We start from the raw sequence: 13,231 nt of genomic DNA on the forward strand, positions 1-13,231 counted from the left end.
GTGTTTCATGTGGGAGGTGGGAGCTGGGTAGGACAGCTTTCCGTGCCCCATGGATAAAATGCTGCGGACAGAATGTGGGTTGGCTGTGCTCATCCTACCTAGTTCTCACCTCCCACACAATCACTCTTCTCTACTGCTACTACGACGATGACAACCAATATTTATATACTACTCTTCAACCAAAATTCACAAAGCAGTTGACAAAGAAAAATACATAAATTAAATTGTCCCCTGTCCCCAAAGGGCTCACAGTCTAAAAGAAACATAAGGCAGATACCAGCAACAGCCACTGGAGGAATGCTGTGCTGGGGCTGGATAGGGTCAGTTGCTCTCCCCTTGCTAAATATAAGAGAATCACCACTTTAAAGGTATCTCTTTGCTTAGTTAGCACAGGTTAGCTCTCTACCTACCTTGATCTTTGCATGCACACAGCCGCTGATCGGCAGCATGCACAGCTCTCCGATCCTGGCTGCACACTCCTATGACCCTGATTAGGGTTTTAACAGCCCTATTATAAGGCAGCTTCATATGCTTCCTGTCTTTGTTCCTCAAACATGAAGATGAGACTTGGTTCTTAAATTTGCCTGTCTCTAACACCTGCCAACATTTTGCGTTCAGAAACAGATCTTCCTGTTTCCTTCCTTGAAATGCTGGTTTCTGTTTTGCACTCGACTATTTGTTGGGCATGGTTTGTGTCTTCTTTTGTCTTCGACCCTCTTTTCATTGGCTGCCTTTTCCTCAGCACATTGACGTTCAATTCTTTTTTGTTTAGAAGTGCTTCGACTGTCCTGCTCTTACTTACGCTTCTCCTCTTCTTTCTCTCTGTACTTCTACTCAAGTGGTACTCCATTACTTGAGAGTACTTTCCAGTTCTCTGAATGGAAGGTTTATGACGAATTGTTGCCCTTTTCATTGGCTTAGCATTTGTGCAGTTTCTTCTCTCTCTGTTTAAAAACATTAAACCTTATTTTCATTTAGCCTTTTAAAATCGTATTTACCCAGATAGAAAAAGATACTGAAATTAAGACAACCACCTTAAAAAGTAGAAGTCAATACAGGTTATACCTGCATTTACACAAAAGGAACAGGTCACCACATTTAACAAAGGACATTGTAGAACTGGAAAAGGTGCAGAAGAGGGCAACCAAGATGATCAGGGGCCTAGAGCACCTTTCTTATGAGGCAATGCTACAACCTCAGGGGCTTTTTAGTTTAGAAAAAAGACGACTGCGCAGAGACAAAATAGAGGTCTATAAAATCATGCATGGTGTGGAGAAAGTGAATAGAGAGAAATTCTTCTCCGTGTCACATAACACTAGAACCAGGGGTCATCCCATGAAATTGATTGCCAGGAAATCTAGGACCAACAAACGGAAGTATTTTTTCACACAAAGCATAATCAACTTGTGGAATTCTCTGCCACGAGATGTGGTGACAGCCAACAACCTGGATGGCTTTAAGAGGGGTTTGGATAACTTCGTGGAGGAGAGGTCTATCATCGACTACTAGTTGGAGGGCTATAGGCCACCTCCAGCCTCAAAGGCAGGATGCTCTGAGTACCAGTTGCAGGGGAGTAACAGCAGGAGAGAGGACATGCCCTCAACTCCTGCCTGTGGCTTCCAGCGGCATCTGGTGGGCCACTGTGTGGAACAGGATGCTGGACTAGATGGGTCTTGGGGCTTAATCCAGCAGGGCTGTTCTTATGTTCTTATGACTCTGAATTTAAGAGGACCTCCTGATTTCTAATATTTAAAAACTTGAAAAAAAACCAGTCTTGGATTCAGGCAAACACAATATCTTCATCTGAATGCCTCCTCTCCCCTTGTGTTCCCTGCTATCCCTTCTCACCGGTCTCTTTGGATTGCAAGTCTGCTGGCAGGGCGTGTCTGCATTTATTCATTTTTGTACAGCACTCAAATGTAGACATTATATCACTCCTGCACAACTAGTGACCAAAAAGCCGCATGCAACAGGGCATAGCGAAGGGAGAGTGGGCCCGTGTTCACAAAGTGAACTTGTGCTGGTGCCCCCCTGGCAGTGCATGCACTCATACATGCGTGCACCCCACCCACGTGTACCCCTCACTCAGTCCCCCCCACATTCGACTCCCCACTCCAGCTAGCCACCTACTGTCACCGTTGCCTCCTCTGCCTCCTTCCACCTAGCTTCTAGACCCACTCTCTTTCCATCAGCCTATCGGGAATGCATGTGCACCCTCCTTTCATTGGCTGGGAGCCCAGCCAATGGAAAGAGGATGGGCCTGGGAGCCAGGCCAGTGGTTGGAGAAGGTGGCTACCTGTGGTGGCAGCAGCAGGAGGCTGGCAGAAGCCCCAACCAGTGGGAGGGGGTAGTTCAGCTTGGTGGCTTCTCCTGGATGCTTGGCGGTTCCCAGATGAATGGCGCGATGGGTTCTTTGAACCCATCTTCCCTATTATAGCTCCCTGCCCCAGAATGCAACTTACCAAGTATTAGTATGCAGCTGAGTTTGTTTGTTTGTTTGTTTGTTTGTTTGTTAGCTTTATATACCGCCCTTCCAAAATGGCTCAGGGCGGTTCACAGCATAATAAAAACAATTAAAACAAATTAACAATTGTTCTCCTCCATTCCCTCCACTGGAGCTGCCGCTGCTGCGCCCCCCCCCGCTGCTCCCCCCCACTCCTATCCCTGGAGCTGCAGCCGCTGGGCTATCCTTCCTTTTGGCCGGCAGGTGGGCCAGAGAGGGAGTGCACCACCCTCTCCACCGCCTGCCTGCCCACCGCTGCAGTAGTTTTCTCGCCAGCCCTCCGCCGCCTTCTTCCACCCCCCTGCCTGTTGCTGCTGTTTTTTCTGCCTGGCGTTCCCCTCCCCCCAACTGGCCGGCCAGCTGCCACCGCCATCTTCTTTCCCCCGCCTGTACCTGTTGCTATCTGGCAGCTGCTCACGAACTCTCGCAAGAGCTGCCACGCATGGGATTAGCGACGGGTATGCCATACACACACACACACACACACACACATGGTTCCTTGTCCCCAAAGGGCTCACAATCTAAAAAAGGAACATAAGACAGAAACCAGCAACAGCCAATGGAGGGTTGGAGTGCTGGGGATGGATATGGCCAGTTGCTCTCCCCCTGCTCAATCAAGAGAATCACCACTTTGAAAAGGTGCCTCTTTGCTCAGTTAACAGGGCTTAGTTAGCCCTCTCACCCAGCTGTCCACCCCAAACTCCCTTGGTCCTTTCTCCCCTCCATTCATTACTTTCCTTGTTGCTCCAGAGGTAGCACTGATGAGAATGGAGAGATATCTCTCTCCCCACTGGAGGCTTGCAAGTTGCTTTTGAGCTGTGAGCCAGACACTGGAGGAGTGACGGGGAATGTAACTTTCCCAGGGCTCCTAAGCAACAGGGTAGCTCTTGGGTGAGAAAGTCATCTCCTGTCTTCATAACAATGTATTTAAATAAAAATGATGATAAATGCTGTGGGTGGCCATCTGGCATGCAGCTTTTTTGACAACCTGATTGCTTTCTTCATAGAGCACTGTCAACCACCTTGCTCTGAGAGCAAGGATCAGAGAACTCGCCATTCATGCACTCAGTCTGTTGGCAGGCTCAGAAAGCATGTTTGATGTGCTATCTCAGCTGTAGTAGAAAAAGTACATCTATCTATCTATCTATCTATCTATCTATCTATCTATCTATCTATCTATCTATCAGGAGAGGAGAGCTGGGTTTGCAGTAGCAAGCATGACTTGTCCCCTTAGCTTAGCAGGGTCTGCCCTGGTTGCATATGAATGGGAGACTACATGTGTGAGCACTGCAAAAGATTCCCCTCAGGGGATGGAGCCACTCTAGGAAGAGCATCTAGGTTCCAAGTTCCCTCCCTGGCTTCTCCAAGATAGGGCTGAGAGAGATTCCTGCCTGCAACCTTGGAGAAGCCGCTGCCAGTCTGTGAAGACAATACTGAACTAGACAGACCAAGGGTCTGACTCAGTATATAGCAGCTTCCTATGTTCCTATCTATCTATCTATCTATCTATCTATCTATCTATCTATCTATCTATCTATCTATCTATCTAATTTATATAATGTACACCACCTGATATGTATATATCTAGGTGGTGTACACAATTTAAAACAACAAATATAAAACAGAGTAAAACAGTTAAAAAAATTCCACAGAGTAAGAGAAGCCCCAGTCCCGGCTCACCATCAAACGATCCAGTGGCAGCTATAACCGGACCTCCCTAGATGATCTTAACAGGACGCAGGGTTCATGACAAAGAAAGTAGTCTCTTTAATACCCTGGACTGGGCTTTATATGTTGGTTCGAACTGGAAGGTCACACCTCCAAAAGAATCTGCCTCTAACAGGCATCTTATTTTTTTACATCCTGAAAGAGTGTATACATGCACCCTTACCACGGTGCTATCATGGCCTAAAGCCAAGAGGGAAAAAAATCTCTCTATATAATACGCTAAGGATGTACGTGGCAAGCCCCGCCCACACAGTGCTTTACCAATCACAGGTAACAGAGTCGAAGCACTATGGTGATTGAGTAGTGGGGATTCCATAAGTAGACAGGGAAGAGGAGTGGATAGGGGGCAAGTGAGTGAGTGAGTGGTAGGGAGGGGGTGAGTGAGTGAGCGAGCAGTGGGGAGGGGGCAGGGAGGGGGCAAGTGGCTGGGTGGGGGCGAGTGTGCGAACGAGTGGTGGGGCGGGGTGAGTGAGCAAGCAAGCGGTGGGGAGGGGGCGAGGGAGTGGCGGGGAGGTTGTGGCTGAGAGTGGGTGGCTGACACTGAGCAATAAAGCAGGGGCTGTGGCGGTGGGCATGGAGAGCAACAAAGTCCTAGCCTACAGATGCTCTGTATGGATTCATCTAGTAAATAAATAAAAGCACACTGTGGGCAATGCTGTGTATATACAACAGGCAATTTAGGAAAAATAAATTAACATGGAACCAGGGGCGGAGCCACCATTGAGGCAATGGGTTCGAAGAACCTGGGACACCGCCCGTCTGGGGCTGCCCTTTGGGTCCCAGCCACACCCCCTGCATGTGACATCAGACGCAGGGGGCGTAGCTTTGCTTGCAAACGAGGCCTCACAGGCCCGTTTGCAAGCAAAATCCCCAGACAACCCTGCCGTGTGGCCAGAGGAGCAATTCTTGCCTAAATCCCCATTTGCAAGCGAAACCAGCGCTGTGTTCGCAGAGTGGCCGGGAGCGACTCTCCTTGCCTTTTAGGCAGGGGGAGCTGCTCTGGCTGTGCCATGAACGTGGAGCTGGCCGGGGGGATTTTGGCAGCAAATGCGGTCGCGAGGCCCCATTTGCAAGCAAAGTGATGCCCCCTACATCTGACATCAGATGCAGGGGGTGGGGCTTAGTGTCTGACATCAGACACAGGGGGCAGGGCTAGGGCGCTGTGGCGGCAGGCTGGACCCGGGCCACTGCTGGCCTCCCTCTGCCCCTGCACTGAACATGGTTTGCTTGGCCTGGGTGGGTGGAAGGGCAAAGAGGTAAGGTTCAGATGCCTAACGTTTTCTTGGGGGTCACATCTGCTTCACCACCGAATTTCCTTGTACCAGTAAGACTGCCAATGATGATTTGACCAATTTAAATTCCGTAAAGGACAAGAGGGAGAAAAACAGCAGTGAAAATGCCAAGTGTCTAGCAGGGCATCCAATTCCAAAGTGATTTCTACCTCAAGTGTGAATTTTCTAAGCTGCAGTTTCCTCTCAATTATATCTCTCCACCCCCCGCCCCCGCCTTCCACTCTGCCAAGAAAATTGGCAGGAAAAAAAAGTTGCCTGCAGGACAGAAGAGGGGTATTTTTATCTGGCCTATGACTAGATTAGAAAAAAAAAAAGCCCTTTATCTGAAATTCAGCAGAGGATTGGCCTAAATTAAATCCAATCTCCACTTAGCTTCCAGCCTCTATTAAAGTGCCTTCTGCATGGAATTTTTAATTTTTTTTAATTCGATGGGAGTTCCCCCCAACTTAAGTTTGCACTTGCACAATCTCCAAGAGACAGAAAGAAGAAGAATTACTGAGGAAGGGGAGCCATGGCCATCTGTTGCAGCAAAAACAACCTAGAGATTTCTAGCATCTTGAAGACTAACTAATTTATTGTGGCATGAACTTGCATCGGCCAGAGCCCTTTATTGCCAGATGAACTTATGTATGTTATTACACTTGTACCCTTTTCTTCCTCTAAGAGGCTCAGAGCAGCACATATGATTGTTCCCCTTCATAGGGACATAGGAAGCTGCTTATACTGAGTCAGACCATTGGCCCGTTGAGCTCAGTATTGTCTACACAGACTGGTAGCAGCTTCTCCAAGGTTACAGGCAGGACTCTCTCTCAGCCTATCTGGAGATATTAGATGAACCTTCTGCATGCAAGCAGGCAGATGCTCTCTTCCCAGAGTGGTCCCATTCTCTAAAGGGAATAGCTTACAGTGCTCACATGTACTCTCCCATTCAAATGCAAACCAGGGCTGACCCTGCTTAGCAAAGGGGGCCATTCATGCTTGCTACCACAAGACCAGCTCTCCTCCTATCTCTTTTGTAACCTCACACCAACCTTGTGAGGTAGATTAAGTGGAAAGAAAGTAGACTTGTTCACATGACCTCTTGCAGTGTATACGAATACAAATACGATGGATATTTACATACTGCTCTTCAACAAAAATTCCCAAAGTGGTTTACATAGATATAAATAAATAAACAAAATGGCTCCCTGTCCCCAAAGGGTTCACAATCTAAAAAAGAAATATAATATATAGACCCAAGCAACAGCCACTGGAGGGATGCTGTGCCGGGGATGGATAGGGCCAGTTGCTCTCCCCTTGTTAAATAAAGAGAATCACCACTTTAAATAGGTGCCTCTTTCCTCTTTTAGCAGGGAAGAAACAGTGTAGGAGAGCCAGGTACACACCCAGTTTTTGGTCATGTGCTTGCAAGCAGTGTGGTAGGTGGAGGGGAGTGTGATCATATGCTAGGCAGCAGCTGGGTAGGATGAGGGAGCCCTTTACAGGTTCCATTCCCAGCTTTTTACCTAGGTAGCCACCTGATGGTGCAGCAGGGAAGTAACCTGCCTAGGGATCAAGAGGTTGCTGGTTCGAATCCCCACTGGTATGTTTCCCAGACTATGGGAAACACCTATATCGGGCAGCAGCAATATAGGAAGATGCTGAAAGGCATCATCTCATACTGCGCCAGAAAAGGAACATAAGAACATAAGAACAGCCCTGCTGGATCAGGCCCAAGGCCCATCCAGTCCAGCATCCCATTTTGCACAGTGGCCCACCAGATGCCGCCGGAAGCCACAGGCAGGAGTTGAGGGCGTGCCCACTCTCCTGCTGCTACTCCCCCGCAACTGGTACCCAGAGGCACCCCACCCCCAAGGCTGGAGGTGGCCTAGAGCCCTCCGACTAGTAGCTGTCAATAGACCTCTCCTCCATGAAATTATCCAAACCCCTCTTAAAGCCACCCAGGTTGTTGGCTGTCACCACATCTCGTGGCAGAGAATTTCACAAGTTGATTATGCGTTGTGTGAAAAAGTACTTCCGTTTGCTGGTCCTAGATTTCCTGGCAATCAGTTTCATGGGATGACCCCTGGTTCTAGTCTTATGGGAGAGGGAGAAGAATTTCTCTCTATCCACTTTCTCCACACCATACATGAGTTTATAGACCTCTATCGTGTCTCCCCGCAGTTGTCTTTTTTCTAATCTAAATAGCTCCAGGTGTTGTAGCCTTGCCTCATTAGAAAGGTGCTCTAGGCCTTTGATCATCTTGGTTGCCCTCTTCTGCACCTCTTACAGTTCTACAATGTCCTTTTTTAGATATGGTGACCAGAATTGTACGCAGTACTCCAAGTGTGGTCACACCATAATTTTGTATAAGGGCATTATAATATTAGCAGTTTTATTTTAAATCCCCTTCCTAATGATCCCTAGCATGGAACTGGCCTTTTTAACAGCTGCTGCACATTGAGTCGACACTTTAAACGAGCTGTCCACCACGACCCCAAATTCCCTCTCCTGGTCAGACACCGACAGCTCAGATCCCATCAGCATATACTTGAAGTTGGGGTTCTTCGTCCCAATGTGCATCACTTTACACTTGCCAACAGTGAACCACATTTGCCACTTTGTCACCCACTCCCCCAGTTTGGAGAGATCCTTTTGGAGCTCTTCACAATCAGTTATGGATTTCACTACCCGAAAGAGTTTGGTATCATCTGCAAATCTGGCCACCTCGCTGCTTACCCCTACTTCTAGATCATTTATGAATCAGTTAAAAAGCACCGGTCCCAGTACAGATCCCTGGGGTACCCCACTTCTTTCTTCCCTCCATTGCGAAAACTCTCCATTTATACCTACCCTCTGTTTCAACCAGTTAGCAATCCACACATGTACTTGTCCCCTTATTTCATGACTGCTAAGTTTCCTCAGGAGTCATTGATGAGGAACTTTGTCAAAAGCTTTTTGGAAGTCCAGGTATACGATATCAACTGGATCACCTTGATCCACACACTTGTTGACGCTCTCAAACAGGGGTGTAGCTAGCCTGCCGGCGGCCCGTGTGCGGCCGCGGCGGGCGCTCCGATAGCTCTGACCCCTGCGTCTGACCTCAGACGCGGGTGTGTGGTCTGGCTCTCCGTTAGGGATCGCTGAAGCAGTTTAACTGCATAAGGGGCCGCACGGCCCCTTCGGCAGTTAGACGAAGCCTGGTGCTGCGTTCGCAGCGCAGCCCAGGAGCAGCTCTTCCCTGCAGGGAAGAGCCGCTTCTGGGCTGTGTTGCGAACGCAGCACCAGTCTTAGCTCCTGAAGGGGCCGCGTGGCCCCTTCAGGAGCTAGTTAGTCTGGCACTGCGTTCGCAGCGCCAGCCTTTGTTTAGCTCCCGAAGGGGCCGCGCGGCCCCTGCTCAGGAGCTAAACTAACGCCCCCGCATCTGACATCAGACGCGGGGGGGGGGGGTGTCGGGGCCACTCTCCAGGCTCCTGATTGGCCACCGGCCCGGGTTCTTTGAACCCGTTGGCCAAATGGTGGCTCCGCCCCTGCTCTCAAAGATCTCCAAAAGGTTGATGATGCAAGATTTACCTTTGCGGAACCCATGCTGGTTCATTCCCAGCAGGGCCTGTTCTTCTATGTGCTTTACAGTTTTATCCTTGAGGATGCTTTCCACCAATTTGCCTGGAACTGATGTTAAGCTAACCGGCCTGTAATTTCCTGGATCACCCCTGGATCTCTTCTTGAAAATCAGTGTTACAGTTGCTACTCTCCAGTCCTCTGGTACAGAACGTGATTGCAGGGATAAGTTATATATTTTAGCAAGGATGTTGGCAATTTCACATTTGAGTTCTTTGAGGACTCTTGGATGGATGCCATCCGGCCCTGGTGATTTCAGTTTTCAGTTTTTCCAGACAGTTTAGAACATCATCTCTCGTCACTTCTATCTGGCTCAGTTCTTTAGCCGCCATCCCCGAAAAGCCTGGTTCAGGAACAGTTATATGCTCAGTATCCTCTGCTGTGAAGATGGACGCAAAGAACTCATTTAGCTTCTCTGCAACCTCCATATCCTCCTTAATAATCCCTTTCACTCCCTCATTGTCTAATGGTCCAACTGCCTCCCTGGCAAGTTTCCTGCTTCTAATGTATTTAAAGACGTTTTTGTTATTCCCCTTGATGCTTTTAGCTAAATGTTCCTCAAACTCTCTTTTTGCCTCCTTTATTGTTGCCTTGCATTTCTTTTGCCAGAGTTTGTGTTCCTTTCTGTTCTCTTCATTTGGACAGGTCTTCCAATTTCGGAAGGCAATGGCAAACCCCTCCTGTGGTCTACCAAAGAAAACCACATGGCTCTGTGGTCGCCAGGAGTCGACATCAACTTGACGGCACAACTTTACCATTACTTTAGGAGGAAAAGCTGTCCTATCCAGCTGCTGCCTTGCACACAATCATTCTTCCTGCCTTCTGCCTTAAATGCAAGCACACGACCAAAATCCAAAAGCACTCCTGGCTTCCCTACCTGCCATTAGTCGTGTGAACAAGTCTAGTGAGTGGCTGAAGGTCATAGAGACAGTTTCATGACTGAGTGGGGATCTGAACCTAGCTTCCGCAGGTTAAATGCAAAATTCTAACCACTACCATACATGGACTATTTATGAAATGAGCATCTCCGTACCCACCACTTCCTTGAACTCTGAAGGTATTTACTGGACTAGCAGGGGCAGGAGACAAGCTGAAGGTAGTTCATCTTGTTCTTGTTAGTGAGGGAGCAAGATAAATTACTTTCAACCTGTGTCTTGTAGCTTCAAGAGTTGGGCCAGTGAGAACAAGAGTAAAGCAAGAGCTTCAAATTGGATCAGAACAAAGTGGGAGTCCAGGAAGCTCCAAATCAAACTAGGACTCTACTCAGCATTGAAAAGGAAAGGAAAGGTTGTGCCGTCAAATCGGTGTCGACTCCTGGTGCCCACAGAGCACTGTGGTTTTCTTGGTAGAATACAGGAGGGGTTTACCATTGCCATCTCCCACGCATTATGAGATGATGCCTTCCAGCATCTTCCTATATCACTGCTATAGGAATATATAGCTGCATAGTCTGGGAAACATACCAGTGGGGATTCAAACCAGCAACCTCTTGCTCCCTAGGCAAGTTACTTCCCTGCTGTGCCACTAGGTGGCTTACTCAGCTTTGAGATGCTCCCCAAAGTGGGACTGCTTTGCATATCCAGGAGTGGCCCTGGTGGCGCAGTGGTAAAACTGCCGCCCTGTAACCAGAAGGTTACAAGTTCAATCCTGACCAGGGGCTCAAGGTTGACTCAGCCTTCCATCCTTCCGAGGTCGGTAAAATGAGTACCCAGAATGTTGGGGGCAATATGCTAAATCATTGTAAACCGCTTAGAGAGCTCCGGCTATAAAGCAGTATATAAATGTAAGTGCTATTGCTATTGCTATCCCTATTATTCTTCTGTCCTTCCACCAAGACCACTTTATTGCACAAAGATGAAATACCATCCACTAGATGTTGCAGTTAACAACAACAACAGTAGAAAAATCAACAACAAACAGCAAGTGCCACCTCTGTAAAGAAGCAGATGAAACAGTGGACCACCTAATCAGCTGTTGTAAAAAGATCGCACAGGCTGACTACAAACAAAGGCATGACAAGGTAGCAGGGATGATACACTGGAACATCTGCAAAAAATACAAGCTACCCATAGCCAAAAATTGGTGGGACCATAAAACTGAAAAAGTTGTAGAAAATGAAGATGAAAAAATGTTATGGGACTTCTGACTACAAACAGACAAACATCTGCCACACAATACACCAGATATAACTGTAGTTGAGAAGAAAGAAAAACAAGTCAAAATAATCGACAAAGCAATACCAGGTGATAGCAGAATAGAAGAAAAAGAAATAGAAAAAAAATCACAAAATACAAAGATCTACAAAAAATTGAAATGGAAAGGCTGTGGCAGAAGAAGACCAAAATAATCCCAGTGGTTAATTGGCGCCCCAGGTGCAATTCCAAAAGACCTTGAAGAGCACCTCAACACCATAGGGGCCACAGCAATCACCACTAGCCAATTGCAAAAAGCAACTTTACTGGGAACAGCCTACATTTTGTGATGATATCTATAATAATAACAACAATATTGATAATAAAATTCAGCCATCCCAGATCCTTGGGAAGGACTCGATGTCTGGATAAAACAAACCAGTCAATAACACCTGTCTGACTGTGTAAACAATAAATAGTAATACTAATAATGGGGAGAACATTAAGAAATAGATATAGTGATCTGGAATGTCCCTCTTTCTACATAGGAGAGATGGGGAGACCGTTAAGATATAGATAGTGGGATATGCAATACAATGGGAGCCATACCAAGCCGTGGTCTATACATACGAGGTTGGGGTGGATGGGCATGCTGAACAAGTGGTGAGAACGAAGATAACTATATTGATGGTGGAAAGAAATGTGCAGAAGCACAACATAAAGGAGGCAATGTATATAGAGAAATTAAAACCAGATATTAATGTTAAGGAGCAGATGGTTTTGGCAATGAAATTGTTAGTAATGGTAGAAGCTGAGTTAATTGTTCCTTGTTGCTACTGTTATGTCATCTTCCCTCTTCTCTTCCCCAGCTACTGCTTACCTTGCGAGAAAGGAATTTAAGAACTGCTGAGATACTTGGTTTATGTAAGCAACTGAGGATGATGTATTGACATCGATTCCTGTTGAAAATTTTGTTTTGTTGTAACCTGTAACATCTAGCAGATGGTATTTTATATTTGCGTAATAAAGAGTTCTTGGTGGAAGAATTGTTTAGAGTTAATATGTGCATAGCATTGCCAACTTATCAACTTATTCTTTGCTGTTGTCTACATGTTCAGTGAGAGGTGTTTAAGGGGGCCACCTAATGGCACATTGGGGAAATGACTTGATTAGCAAGCCAGAGTTTGCTGGTTTGAATCCCCGCTGGGGAAACACTTATATCAGGCAGCAGTGATATAGGAAGATGCTGAAAGGCATCATCTCATACTGCATGGGAGATGGCAATGGTAAATTCCTCCTGTATTCTACCAAAGAAAACCACAGGGCTCTGTGGGTGCCAGGAGACGACACCGACTCGATGGCACACTCTTTACCTTTACCTTTACACATGCATGGTTGCACATTTATTTATGTACTTATTATTTAAGAGAGGTGTATCTTGCATTCTTGCATTCTTGGTCAAAATCATTCTTGCATTCTTGGGTCAAAATCCTCACAAGGAGGCTGGCAAAGCTGGGCCTGCCACAATAAAACAAAATAGCTTACATATAGCACAATGAGCTGTGCTCCCACGAAAGATGTGGGCTCACTGCCTCAGTGGCACTCTCCACTCCGTTGCTACTTCTAGCGCGGGCAAGGGAGGCTCCGTCCAGAGGCACTCTTAGCCACAGAACTTGAGGATCAGGTCCATTATCTCCTGTTTCCCGGGGGGGGGCTTTCAAATGTCCTGTGGGACCTCCCCAGAGCCCCACCACTGCTCCGTGCCCACCCACCGCTGCCCCACCGTGCCAATATTTGCAATTGTTACCACCATTTGCGCAGCCAGGGGTGGGGTGAACCGAGCAGGCCTCCCCCGTGGTGGACGCAGCAGCCAGTGGGTGAGTGGGTGCTGCTGAGGGTGCCTAGTGTTCTGGGAAAGCAGCAGGAGGGGGAGGTCCCAAGAGCTACACCTGAATGAGGACAAGGTTCTTCTGCAC

General features: G+C 47.5%; 1 long non-coding RNA gene across 1 annotated transcript in view; it reads left to right on the forward strand.

Annotated features, from left to right (window-relative positions):
• The window catches only part of LOC128340463 (uncharacterized), a 32,073-nt gene extending 19,772 nt beyond the window's left edge, over window positions 1-12,301 (forward strand). Inside the window, exon 2 of the long non-coding RNA XR_008313733.1 lies at window positions 12,125-12,301. This is a non-coding gene — a long non-coding RNA (uncharacterized LOC128340463). The remainder of the gene's footprint in view (window positions 1-12,124) is intronic.
• Window positions 12,302-13,231: the final 930 nt, after the last annotated feature.

This window comes from Hemicordylus capensis, chromosome 1, assembly GCF_027244095.1.
Source record: "Hemicordylus capensis ecotype Gifberg chromosome 1, rHemCap1.1.pri, whole genome shotgun sequence".
Taxonomy (NCBI): Eukaryota; Metazoa; Chordata; class Lepidosauria; order Squamata; family Cordylidae; genus Hemicordylus; species Hemicordylus capensis.